This window comes from Amphiura filiformis, chromosome 16, assembly GCF_039555335.1.
Source record: "Amphiura filiformis chromosome 16, Afil_fr2py, whole genome shotgun sequence".
NCBI lineage: Eukaryota > Metazoa > Echinodermata > Ophiuroidea > Amphilepidida > Amphiuridae > Amphiura > Amphiura filiformis.
This window is the reverse complement of record NC_092643.1, coordinates 26,403,522-26,417,086: the sequence shown is the minus strand read 5'-3', so window position 1 is coordinate 26,417,086 and position 13,565 is coordinate 26,403,522.

The window sequence follows — 13,565 nt, the reverse complement described above, 5'->3', positions numbered from 1 at the left end:
CACGGATAATTTTGTCATATTGTATATTTTACCTTCCAAATCACCAAAAAATGCCAATCTGCTGCAGTTGAACGCCCCTTCTCATTTTCTAACTTGACCAAACGTCGCAAGTCACCGGATTATATATTTATGGAATAATCTTCAAAAATGGACCTAAAATCCGCTGTATTTTTCTAAATCGCGATTTTCGGCAAGTTCACTTTTGACCACTTTTAACCATTTTTGGTCCGCCATAGCGTCTAAATGAAGCATCGCTGAGGTAAGTTTTAAGTCAAGCGTTTAGATATGGCCAAAATCTAGATAGTGTTTTTTCAATTTTTTAAATTAGGGCCTAGAACTTTTTTATCACCCATGATTCAAAAAATTTGAACACGGGTCTACGTTTTTTACTGATTTTTTTGCCTATATTTTAAAAACTAAGCAAAATTTGAAAAAATAAAAAACACTTTCTAGATTTATTTGTCTAAATTAATAAAATTCATGTTTTACAGTTTTTGATTTTCAAATAATTTTTTTATGGCGGACCAAAAATTTTTTGGTCAAAAAAAGCCGTTTTTTGGGATTTTCTCGAAAATTGTACTTTTTGACCCAAAACTGGCATTTTAAATGGATTTATGAGCTCATTTCCGTTCAAAAAATGTATACTTTTATATACTTTACATAAATAGTTTTCGAATTATGAGGTGAATAATAATAGATAATTAGTGATCCTGTGTGCCTCCTTAAAGGAGGATTTCGTGATCCTGGCATCCTCTTTTTATGACATTTTTCAGTAGATATCCACACAAAAAGCTTATTCCCAAAATTTCAGTTGATTTTGCATTTGCGAGTTATGCATGATTATGTGTATTACAGTGTTCCATAGGCCACTGTTGTAATTTCGCTCTGGTACACCAGAACGAAATTCAAATGTGACGATATTTTTGCTAAACGAATTAATCTGCAAGACATTTTTGGTACGTAAACATTTTGTAGCCAGAGGTTTCCAGTGGTATATTAAAAAATCTCAACTTTTTTTTAGAAAAGTGGGGGATGAGGCTGTGGATCACAAAATGCCCTTTTAACAGCACAGCCACCAGAAAAGAATGGCATGATCTGCTAAGATCATAATGATTTAAAACATCTTGATCCAAGAGCAGTCACTGATGGATACCCATGTTTGGAGAGGCAGGGAATGCTGCTGTTGGAAGGTAGTGATACAGTTAGTGATTTCTTGGAATGTATAAGTTGAAATGGAGCCCAGTTTTGGACCTTACATCTTTTCTGATGTATTGTACACTACTGACAGATATTAACTTTGATTTCTTTATAGGGTAAAACAAGCATCGGTAATGGTGTGGCCATGGCTCAAGCTCCAGCACATTCAGGATAATATCAAGGTAGTCATGTAGGAAGGTGGTACATATACACACTCATTGTTCTGTGTATAAAGCAGATAATAAATTCTTGGAAAAGTTAAATGTATGACAGACAGCGTATTGGTGTATGCCTACACTGAACAAAATTGCTAGAAATATACAGTATACAGCTATAGACGAATCCAATTTCACGCATTCCTGCTCCTGAATAGCAGCCATTAGCCGCGACGGGTACCCAACTATCCCACCTAAAATGTGGGATGATGCGGCCTTGAAGGGTATTATAAACTGCATTCTATCACCCGTGTAACACGTTGACAAAAGAATGATGACAGTTTACAACACAAAAGAATGATCATCGAATTTTAAGCGGGTTTAATCCACCCAATTGGGTACTCACAACACCTGTTTGGTGCATGCGGGTACCCAAATATGGCCGACCCCTGACCATGACTTGGCTCGTTGGATTCGTCTATAATGGGCTGTCCATTTGAAATCCCTACAAAAGTCATGACCTTAATCTTCCCACACAAGGGGTATAGATATCAAATGGAGTCATCCATTCAGGTAATACTACTTTATTTTTACATAGCGCAATACATCACATGATCACAAAGCGCTTTACAGCAATAAAATAGAGATATAAATGGACAAGATTCTGTTGTATAGTGTGTGGATGAATTCGAAATTCACACTCCCTCTGTGGGAGATTACAGTTATGTCCTCCATAGGGGGTGTATAGATTTCAACCGGAATAGCCCAATCCATTGAGCTGAGCTGCTGTTTTCTAACCTGAATTATCCAAGAATATATTATTTATTTTCAATAATGTTGTTTCTTTTAGGTTTGGGCTTGAGCAATATCAGGGTCAGAAATTTGGTGAGAATTAATTTTTTTTTTGCAAAGAAGATTTGATAGCATCCAAGTATATTATTATTATAAATTTATTAATATACTAGTGAAATGGAAGAGAATCCAAATTAAAAGATTTGTGTGAAATATTTTTTGGAGAATGAATCCCAAAAGATTCCTGCGTGTAACAAAATTCTGACCCTGAATATTCTCATGTGTAATTGTGTATGGTGATATCATGGAGGTATATAAATAAATGGAGAATGATCGCCAGAATTCTAATCTCTTAAGTGGAGATTATCCGATTACCTCTATTCAATGAGTCACCAAACTTGAATGACTAGCCACTTCAGCCAAGCTATTCATCTCCACGATGGTTATGAGACTCTACCATGGTTCATTGATCGTTACTCCCAAAATTTCCTCATAGGAATTGACCCTACATTGACCCGTGCGGAAGGCTTGTAAAAGAGACTGTATAATGGCGTCAGCTAGTCAATTAGCTGTTCAAAGTCGCCAGTTTTGATAGCTTATAGTTTCAATGTATGATTGTGCGAAAACCCGATGAAATTTGGATGTTCTGTTCTCAAGTTATGAAACTGTTTTCAACACTAGTTGTGCCGTAACTTGACAAATATACTTAGTTTTCATGTTCATATATTAAGCTTTTAAGGGGGTCTGAGGAGTTCAAATATAGTGCAAATGAAAGCAAAAGCGTTTTTACCTTCCGATTGTGAAAAAAAATTATGTTGGGCCAATTTGGGCCAATTGAGTTAAAGCGAGTAAAATTTACGGAAGTACTTGAATTCAGCTAAAATATTTTCATCATCATTAAACTTCTCATTTTATAATAAATAATTATCAGTATTTAGGCCTAAATGATTATTAATATTATTAGGGGCCATCATTTTCTCTGGAGGGGGTTCCAAATAGGCCTATACCGGGGGGTCATAACTTTTGGAAAGAAAAATAGGGGTCATAGCCTAATTTAATTTTTCAAGAATCATGACCAAAATGTAGGGGGTCACAATATGACCACAGATATAGGCCTACAGATAGGGTGTTTATTTTATTCAAAAAGACTGATTTCAATGCAATTTTTTGGCGAAAAAGACATTTTGATTTAAATTTTCTGAAACATGAGCACTTTCCAATAAACATTATAAGTAACTGCATTTAGCACCCCATTGAAATAAATGACCAGTGAAACAGACTTAACGATGTAATCAGCTTAGCATAATCAATATCCCCTGAAATTGCCTATTCAACAATAATTGGTCATAACCAACGTAGTACAAAAGATGCTTGGCTAGATCATTCTCCATTTATTTATATACCTCCATGGTGATATTGTGTTGAGAAAATGAGAGGACATTATCCATGTACTAAAGTGCAGTCAAATCTAGAATATATAATATCGACTGGACAAGTGGAAAAAGTTCAATGTGTACAGGGTAAACGAGTAAGTGGTAGACATGCGCCGGCTAGTTTAGGGTATTTGCCATGGACTAAAGAGATACAGAAAAACTGCAAACAGTCAAAGTCTCAGCATCACCCGATAATGAGGGCCGAATGTTCCATGAAGTGCAACAGAGAAAACTGCTACGCACATGCCACATATATTTGCAAAGACACATAAGACTCTACATAGCGCTGGCGTGCAGAGGAGGCTTAAAGGCATTCCTACAATGCACTATGATTGGGAAATTTGATCTATATAACCTAATTTTAAAGGCAAAGTCCCCATTGCCACACACACAAAATGGTAATTTTAAAACTGCAGCCAACGGGCTAATAGTTGAGACTTATATTGGACTTTCTAACAGGAAACATTCATATTGTCCCACTGCATTAATTTTATTCATAAGTCTCAATGTTTTGAATGTTAAATAGAAGGATTGAAAACACCAGATATTTGCACACAATCCCAATGCAAGGTATGGTCAACTGTGCTGCATGTGTACAATGTCAGACATACAAGGTCAGAAACCCCATTGGGTTATGGGAATGTCTTTAAACATCCTCTGGCTGGCGTGATTGTTAGGCTCGAACGATCAGCCGTCATGAATATGCGTGAATCCATAGCATACAATGCACAGGGTCTTTGACTTTTGGAAAATAGTCTGTGGTATTTGCATAGGAATTCATTGTACATTGTGTGTGGTTTAGCTTGTAAGCGCTAAATTTGATAGGTTGCTTGTTATCTTGTAATGATGCAATAGAGGATAGATGTAGTGGATAATAAATCCCCATCCACTTGATACAACGGCATCAAATAACCAACTACTCAAAATATTAGGCCTGACCTACCTATCTTCTATGAAAAATTAAAAACAACATTTTCTATGTGAAAATTATTATATTTGTTCAACATTTTCTATATTTTATACCACAGTTTTCATTCGCAAATCTTTAGCACAGATGATCCATGCACATGTGAATGGGGATGGCTTTATCAGTATTCAAAGTAGACTTAATTGATCAAAAATGTTGGATAGACACACATGTGCCTATTGTGATGTTCCCCATACCCTGTCCCATACCATGCCTTTCCTGCTGGCCACGCTACTGCTCCTTGGTGACTTATCTAAAACTGGCATACGCCTGTCCCAAAGCCTCAATGAATACTTGAAAATTTTCATCCATGTCTGAAATAGAATAACAAGACAATTACTAATTTAAGACTTAATTGATCAAAAATGTTGGATAGACACACATGTGCCTATTGTGATGCTCCCTATACCCTGTCCCATACCATGCCTTTCCTGCTGGCCACGCTATTGCTCCTTGGTGACTTACCTAAAACTGGCATATGCCTGGCCCAAGGCTTCTACAAATCTTTTGGAATTTTCATCCATGTCTGAAATAGAATAACAAGACAATTATTAATTTAAGAAATAGAAAATAGAGAAATAGAAAATAGAGAAATAGAAAATTCTCTTTAAATTTTTCATTATTTGTTACATTTCCCCGCAGTGTTGATTGAAATGGGATATTAGTTTTTTTAAACAGTAAAAAAAAAGTCATACATGATTGTCTGTTTTATGAAGATCTTGAGATAAATGGTACACCAACACATATTTAGGATATTTACTCTGTAAAGTTTAGGTAGAGTTATAAGCTGAATATAAACCACAAAATACAGAAGTGTTACAACAAAATTTCAATTAAAGATGTTGTTTTATTTATCAATCACAAATGTGTTCTCATCAGAAAGTTTTAAATCTCCTGAATTTTTGAATACGGCCCATTTGGCCCGGCCGCTACCCGCACACGTTTCAGTTCAAAATTCGCTAAACCATCTACGCTACCAGCTTCCGCCCTTTCTCCATATATTTCTTGCAAGGTTTTCGTCAAAGATACAGCTTTGACAAAGCTAAATATGGTTTTAGACCCAGCAGTTGCAGTCATACATACCGCGAAATCTATAGTAACGGTACATGTACCATAAACAACGCAATTCAAAACACAACGATTGACCTCCGTTGACCTCAGACCGTGCGAGATGCATCACATACTTTTTAATTTTGAAAATATATTTATGAACATTTGGAAGCGGTAAATACCATATAAATCATTTTATTAATATTTTTATTCATCAATAAACATTTCAAGAATATTTTAGTGTATTTGGAGTGAAAATATTACATATTTATTTATTTTTTCTTGAATTTTGATTTGATAAATTAATGAATATATACGGACTGATAAAATAGTCCCCCTTTTTAATATTCCGATAGACTTTTTTAATTTTAGAAATATATTCATGAATATTTGAAAGCGTAAAACGGTAAAATACCATATAAATCTTTGCATCAATATTTGTAATTCATCAAAAAACATTTACAAAATATTTTAGTGTATTTTGAGTGAAAATATTAAACATTTATTTATTTTCTTCTTGAATTTTGATTTGATAAATTAATGAATATACGGACTAACAAAATATTACGCTTAATATTCCGATAGGCTTTAACACAGACTGGCTTGCATGTGGCGTGCACAGTTCGTGATCGAGAATTCAAGCAAGTGACAAGAGACTAGCTATGTACACAAAACAAGTCAGATTCATCGACGTTCATTTTAAATTCGATCCACCGAGTCGGCAAGATTTTCAAAGGAGGAAAAAACCGGGAAAAACACGTAAATATGAAAAATATGAGAAAAACTGTATACAAAAATAAAAAATAAATAAAAATGCCGACCGGGCGCGTGAGGGCAACACACCGGTATTTTTTTTGGCCGTATTCTAGGGACACCTGAAGCAGGTGATATCTGCTGAATAGGGATAGCTTTATCAGTATCCAAAGTAGCTGGTATGGCATTCCATCTCTTGTTTTCTGAGGTCCATTTCCTCACGTTTTTCCTGTCTGGCTTTCATATTTTTCTGATGGAAATTTTCAAGCAGATCTCTCATGCTGGATGCTCAGCAGGGTCTAAGCTAGGATTTGACAAGTGCCTGTCATTTTCACCAAAGCTGCCTGTCCACAATTTGACCTTTGACCCTGAAAATATAATCATCACCGATTAACAACTCGCGTCCGGCGCGTCTGCATGGTTTACTTCGCTCGGGCAGCTTAGCTTTAGCATCGTTGTTAATTGGCGATGAACAACGGTGAAACATGATTGAATCCCTAAATGTCTCAAAAATGTTCACAAAACGTAATGATCCAAATATATAATTTTAATGTTCAAGAACTCCCAAGTTCACTGTTATGAGCAATATGTAAGTTATAAGGTCCAAACTATAAAACTGGCTATTTGTAAAACAGTGAATATTTACATCATAATAATGAGTTCCCAAATATGCGAAATATAAACAGATGATATAATGATCATATGTCAGTATGTGTAATAAACTAATCACAATAATCAGTCCAGTCAACGAGTCTTGAGTTAACAAAATCATAGGGTTCATAATACACAGAATAAACAGTGGTCACTAAGTCTGGGTTTGCTTTGTCGAAATATACTAGTTATAACTTCCAATAGTGTAAGTTTTGAACAAAACACATTATTTGCAGGATTTTTGTCTGAAAGAGTTGAGACATGATCCAGTAGGTTCATTTTGTTGAGCGTTCTATTATATCCGGAATTATATCTAGGTTTCCGATTCCCACCTCTTTTCTTGCGAGGAATGCGGCAGCGGTTATAGTAATTCCCATATTCACAAGATGATTCTTAAGTTAACTAGGAAGATGAGGGGCTTTTATGGTCATCATACTGTGGAGCAATAGAAACATTTGATTCACAGTTTTGTATAAAGACATCATCAGACAAGTTAATTAGACTATAGCATACACAACTTGGAAAAAAATCATGGTCTTGTCCCAGTCGTCATTCAACACAACAGGTGTGGGAGTAACTCACATGGCACAGATCAGGCAGCCTTACGAGGGGGTATCAAAAAGTTTTAGAAATCGCCCAGAAGTGAAAGAGCTATATCAATGAAATTTTGCCAGTGCAATCACTGGTCCTTATGTACACTATGGTGCAAAAATGGTCTCATAGGTATGTTTACTTTTTTTTACAGGAGCTAGATGTCACTACCTGCCTATGTAACTGCATAACCAGCAAAATGGAGAACATTGAGGCATGCAGCATGATTAAGTTCCATTTAAGGGTTACAGTGCCCAGAAAATCTGTGATGAAATAAAAATTCCTTTTCCAAAAAGTGACAGTGACATATCACAATCACCACCGAAAATAACTTTCATTTCATCATTAATTTTCTAGGCATTGCAACCCTTCAAAAGCAGGATCTTAATAATGCTGCTTGCCTCAATTTTCTCAATCTTGCAGTTTATGCGCAGTAACTGGGGCAGCGGGTTATTGGCATCTAGTGCCACCTGTAAAAAAAGTAAACATACCTATGAGACCATTTTTGACCATAATGTACATAAGGACCAGTGATTGCACTGACAAAATTTCATTGATGTAGCTCTTTCACTTCTGGGCGATTTCTAAAACTTTTTGATACCCCCTCGTATACTTTGAAATTTGAGGTGCTTGTGGGTCCCTTTCTTCTACAGTCTATGTATATACAGTGTGTAGTAAATCCGGAAGATCCAGCTAGGAAAGTCTGAAATGTTATTCCATAAACTACCTCAAAAATATAGCCTCAAAAAGTCATGTAACTTGTCCAGTAGATTCCTTGGGTATATATCCAATGACAGTAAATTGTAAAAAACAGGAAACAAAGTAAATCCAATAAAACTTGACGAGATGGAGACAGATCAGAGGTTGCTGCTCACCTGTTGTTGTGACATAATTTTGACCTGATTTGCTGTCAACTTTGCAACTAGGCAGATGATCCACAGGGAGAGTGGATATGATTTTAAAAAAAAAATGTAATTAAAGTTGAAAACTCCACCAAAATCATCATTGACCTATCTCTTCCTCAGTAACGCCGATTTTCGGGTCATGGTAACGCAACTCCAGATCCTCAGTATCATTATTGCAAGGTCCCGATAGGAGTGGCGGGTGTACCTTGGTCAGCAGGTCGGGACATTGAGGATAATTGGTAGCTTGATGATTCTACCTTGGGATTCTCCTTGGCAAGTTGAGATCACAACTGGTTTGCCTCAAGCTCCAAGCTCTGTAAACGTCTTCCAAGACTGCTCTCTGTCTCTCGTCTTACCTCTTCCTGCACCTTGCGTGTTTGCACTGTCACGCCCTTTCCCTTCTTCCGTAATTCATTCCTGGTCAGTAACTCTTTCTCCTGCCGCCTCACCATGTCTAACAGGCTCATATAGCAGGGTGGGTTATCCGCCATCTCCCGTAGTCAGAGGTTTACAGTCAAAATGTTGTCATGCACCAGGCCTTTTATGAATTGCCTCAGTCTCATGTGACCCCGATTTTCGGGTCATGGTAATGCAACTCCAGATCCTCGGTATCATTATTGCAAGGTCCCGCCTCTTCAACAACTAAATCCATCTCCTGATCCTCTGTATCATTATTGCTAGGTCTCACAACTAGCAACTAACTGATGTCAGCAACTGCTAGTCTGCACAAGAAACTCTGATGTTCATAGGCTGGATGCAATTTGTAGGGACGATGGTCAACTTGTGCTTTCTGGGTATTGTGACATTCTCAAAAGTCTTTGTACATACCTGTCGTCTCAGCCCAAGAACATGTGCTTGGATTTCCTCACTTAGTTGTATTGGTTTACCATGCAAACCTTTACTTGCATTAAGCCAATTTAAAATTTGACAGAAGTTGTGCATTATGGCTTCAAACTGCAAGTGAATATTGCCTGTTCTCTACAAGAAATATGAATACTTACTGATCGATTCAGTACCTTACAGCACCTATGCATAGGTAGTGGCAGATGTTACTCACAAGCTTTTCTTTCTTCACATCTGAATATGGTGGTATGAGCCACACCTCACCCCCTATGAATGCGATAATCTCCTGCAGGGGTTCCACTGCTGTTATATACTCTTCCTTGCATTTTGATTCATTCACCTGAATTTGCAAATAAAAATCATGTCTTTTATGAAAAATTTCTAAATAAACTAAAAGGGGTGAAATTGTTTTGCTCTGATTCAGGGTTATCATTGACTCTGAAACAAGGAATCTAGAGCCATTGGAACCAAAAATATTTGAAAATGGCTCAGTTCTTCAAGAAGCTCATGATAGGCAGCAAAGTACAGTTTGAATTCTTCACTCTTAAGCTACTGCATCTGCTGAAGTGATATCATGTGTTAGACCAGTTAACCACTGTTTAAATATGGCACATAATGCTTCGTAGTCCCTCACAAGTGCTTTCAAAGCTCTGTGTCTGTGCCCAATCCTAGTTCTAGTTCCACCCTTGCGACTCACAAATATGTATTCATCTGGACCATAGTTGCACCCATGGATACCAACCAATGTACCATCGACAGCCCCGATGACACTTGGAAACCCATCAACAGCGAAGAAATCACGCTGTGTCTGCTGGACAGCCGCTGGAGTGGTAGGGAACATTATATGTTGATTCTTCAAATGACACAACACCAGTGTGACACGGCGAACTACTCTTGATGCAGTTGCTTTGCTTACGGGATGGATAAAAGTATCCTTGGCATCTCTCAAAAGGTCACTGGCGTAAAATCGCAAGGCAACAAATACTTGTAAACTTGCTGGTAGGGCATGGCTCCTATGTGTAGGGTGCTCTAAAATTGCCCAACCGTAGCTGCCTCCAATGCTGCAATTGCATCACGGGTGTAGTCCCTACTTAATGTCCTGGTTCTACCTTTGCCTCCAACTCTTCCTGGCTCAAGTCTTGATTTATTATGTCAAATAGATGTGTGAGTGACCTTGGCACATTATATGTTACATGTAGTTCATCTTCAGAAGCGGAATCAGTTCTGTCCGTGTCAGAACTGTCCTTGTGAAGTGTGAAGACACATGCCTTAGGAGCAATGTCTTCAATCCGTCCAAATCTGCTGAACAGATATGCGTAACTGGATCCTGTTCCTCTTCCGGTTGCCTTCTCCGTTTTGCTGGCGGTTGGGGTTGTCGGCCTTTGGCTGTGAAAAGTTTATCATTGAGAGTGGAACTGCATTCATCTAAAGAAGAAGGATGGAAAAATATTAAAGATTGGTTAAGCTGGTAGAATTTGTCTTTCCGGGATGTGTACATAAACATGTTCTCATTGAATTGTGCGATAACTGAGATGACCACAAATTTAAGAAGTCATTTTAATGGGGATGGGTTATCTCATTCATTATGACAAATTCAAACACCCATGTCCAGTTACTTGACTGTCTTTTTTATAATAAATGTTCAGAGACAACACGGTATCTTTGGAACCTGAATCCACTAGAAAGTTGACTTTGAGCCCACGTAGTCTTCCATTTACATATAGTCCCACCCCCCATCTCTCAAGGTGACTATTCGATTTGACCCTCTGCCTTTGGACCTTCATGTGGCCTCCCCCTGGGTCGCGAGGTTTGCCCACTTCAGTTTTTTGACTGGATGGGCACACGCTTTTCCGTTCCCACATTGTTCAGATCGAGGTTTTCCTTTCGAAGTAATATTTCAAAAGTATACTGGCTCTTTTCCTATGTGGTTATTCGAACCAAATCGTCCATCTCCTCGCGGAGCAGTATCCTCTCTTCCTGCTTGAGCTTTCGGACTTCTTCCAATTCATTGTTTTATGTATACGTAGCTGCCTTTTTAGTTCTTCCTTTTCTTCCACCACTGCATTTACTACCATTGTCCAAGAAGTTTGTAAAATTCTAGACATAGAAAAGACCAGGACTACTGGTTACCGCCCTCAAAGTGACGGTATGATAGAGAGATTTATGAGAACAGTATCCGCAATGTTGAGACCGTATGTAGGACAAAATCAAGATGACTGGGATGAACATTTGCAGTTAGTACTGTTTGCTTATAATTCCTCTATACACGAGAGTACAAGTTTTACTCCCTTTGAGATGATGTTTGGAAGAACTCCCAAATTACCAGTAGAAATGCTCTATGGTTCCCCTCCTACAAATACTTATGAACCTGACACTCAATATGTACATGATTTTTAAACATGGTAAATTGGTATTCCAACACAATTTAACTTACAATATTTTTAGACATTTTGAGGTAGCAACAACAATGTAAAGCATGTGAAGAATGAAGATGAACATTTATAATGGCATAAACTAAGAATTAAAGTTCAAATTAAGACTCCATCTTCTTTATCTTCTTCATCAGACTTCTTCTGCTAGCTGGTACTGTTGCGGAGCAATTAATTTGGTGGTGCTGTTGGATCTGGGCAACGCCATTCTTCCCATGGTGGGCTTTCTATTAAAATCCTTGGTGCATGGCTGTGTTAACTTGTACCCTGCTATCTCGAAACTTATCTCCTGGTCTTCATCGATCTTGGCTACCAAGTTGAAGGACAAAGTCAAAGGGACAGTGCGGGGTCCAACTTTCACCTTGGCTTGTACTGTGGATGTGGTAGATGAATTGGTAACCTTGTCTTCTTTGGCCTTGGTACACGTAGAGGGACTTGGTTGGCTGTTCTCCTCCAAGTCAAACCTCTCGTCTTGCGACGGATGGAATTCCAAGCTGTCACAGGTCTCCTTGTTTTCCAGGTCATGTGTAGCTCTGCAGGTGGAGATTTCTCCCCTGCCATGCCTTGGCTATCCAAGGTTGCTGGATTATCGGAGACTGGTGCTGCGACCGCTGTCTCTGTTGAGCCTTTAGGCACCAAGGTGAATACTGGCATAGGTGGTGGCAGACCCATTGTGGCTATTAGTTGACGTTTCACTCTCGCCTCGTCCCTTCTTTTAGCATTTGCTGGAGAGATACGAATGGGCTCTGAAGCGCTGCTGACGAGCAGTGAATTATGCTCCTTAAAACAATGAGCTTTCAGCTTACGACGACTTGTGGCTTTCCACCCGCATATGGAACATTTATGCGTAGCTGTAGCAGATCTTCTCGGTTTCTTCACGTGGGCCATCTTAGTGTGGCGAAGTAGCGACTTTAAGTCTACAAATACTTGTCCACATATGGAACACACACTGTCTCTGTCTGGTGCCATTTCTGTAAAGGAAAAGAAAGAACAAGAACTCAATAGCTTCCACAGCTTTTCTTGGTATACCATACCACTGTGGTTTTTGACTAACTCTCCCTGAACGAGTTTTAAGTTCAGGTACAGGAGAATTATATACTTGAGTATTTTCTTGTTGAGTTTCTAACTCGGGAAGGTACTTTTTTAGTTTATCGGTATGTACTACCAATTGTCTCTTTTGTCTTTTGCTTCTCGGTTCCATAATCTGTATTCTATACAGAATATCTGAAATAACTTTCTTAACCCTGTAAGGTCCATGCCAGTTTTGTGTTAACTTTGGACATAAACCAGGTTTACGAGCATCATTATAGTACCAAACTAAATCATCTATGTTATACCCGTGTTTGGCAGGGTCTGATTTAGTGTCATATTGTTTCTTATGTTTGTCACTACTCAAGCGTAGATTTGTTCTAGCCAGTTCATGTACAGAATCTATTCTTTGTTTTTTACTACCATTGTCAATTCTTCTCTTTCTTTCACTCAATCTTCCAGCCTCCTTTTGAATTCAATCACTATCACCTTCTTTTCCTCCATCAAATCCTTCGCAAGCTGTTCCCATTCCTTCCCGGATGCCGTCACTTCTACTTCTACTCGCAAATCGGCTAACTCCAATTCTACGGCTTCCATTATTCTTAATGTTTATTATTATTACTATGACTGGTCACTGGTGTGTCATTGAATTAATATTTGACTTAATTATTCAGTTAATTGACATCTGATGTCCCTTGGTGACCTTGGAATGTTGACCAATTTTGATTACATCCATCCACCAAGTTTTGCAAAAATCCAAAAATATTTAT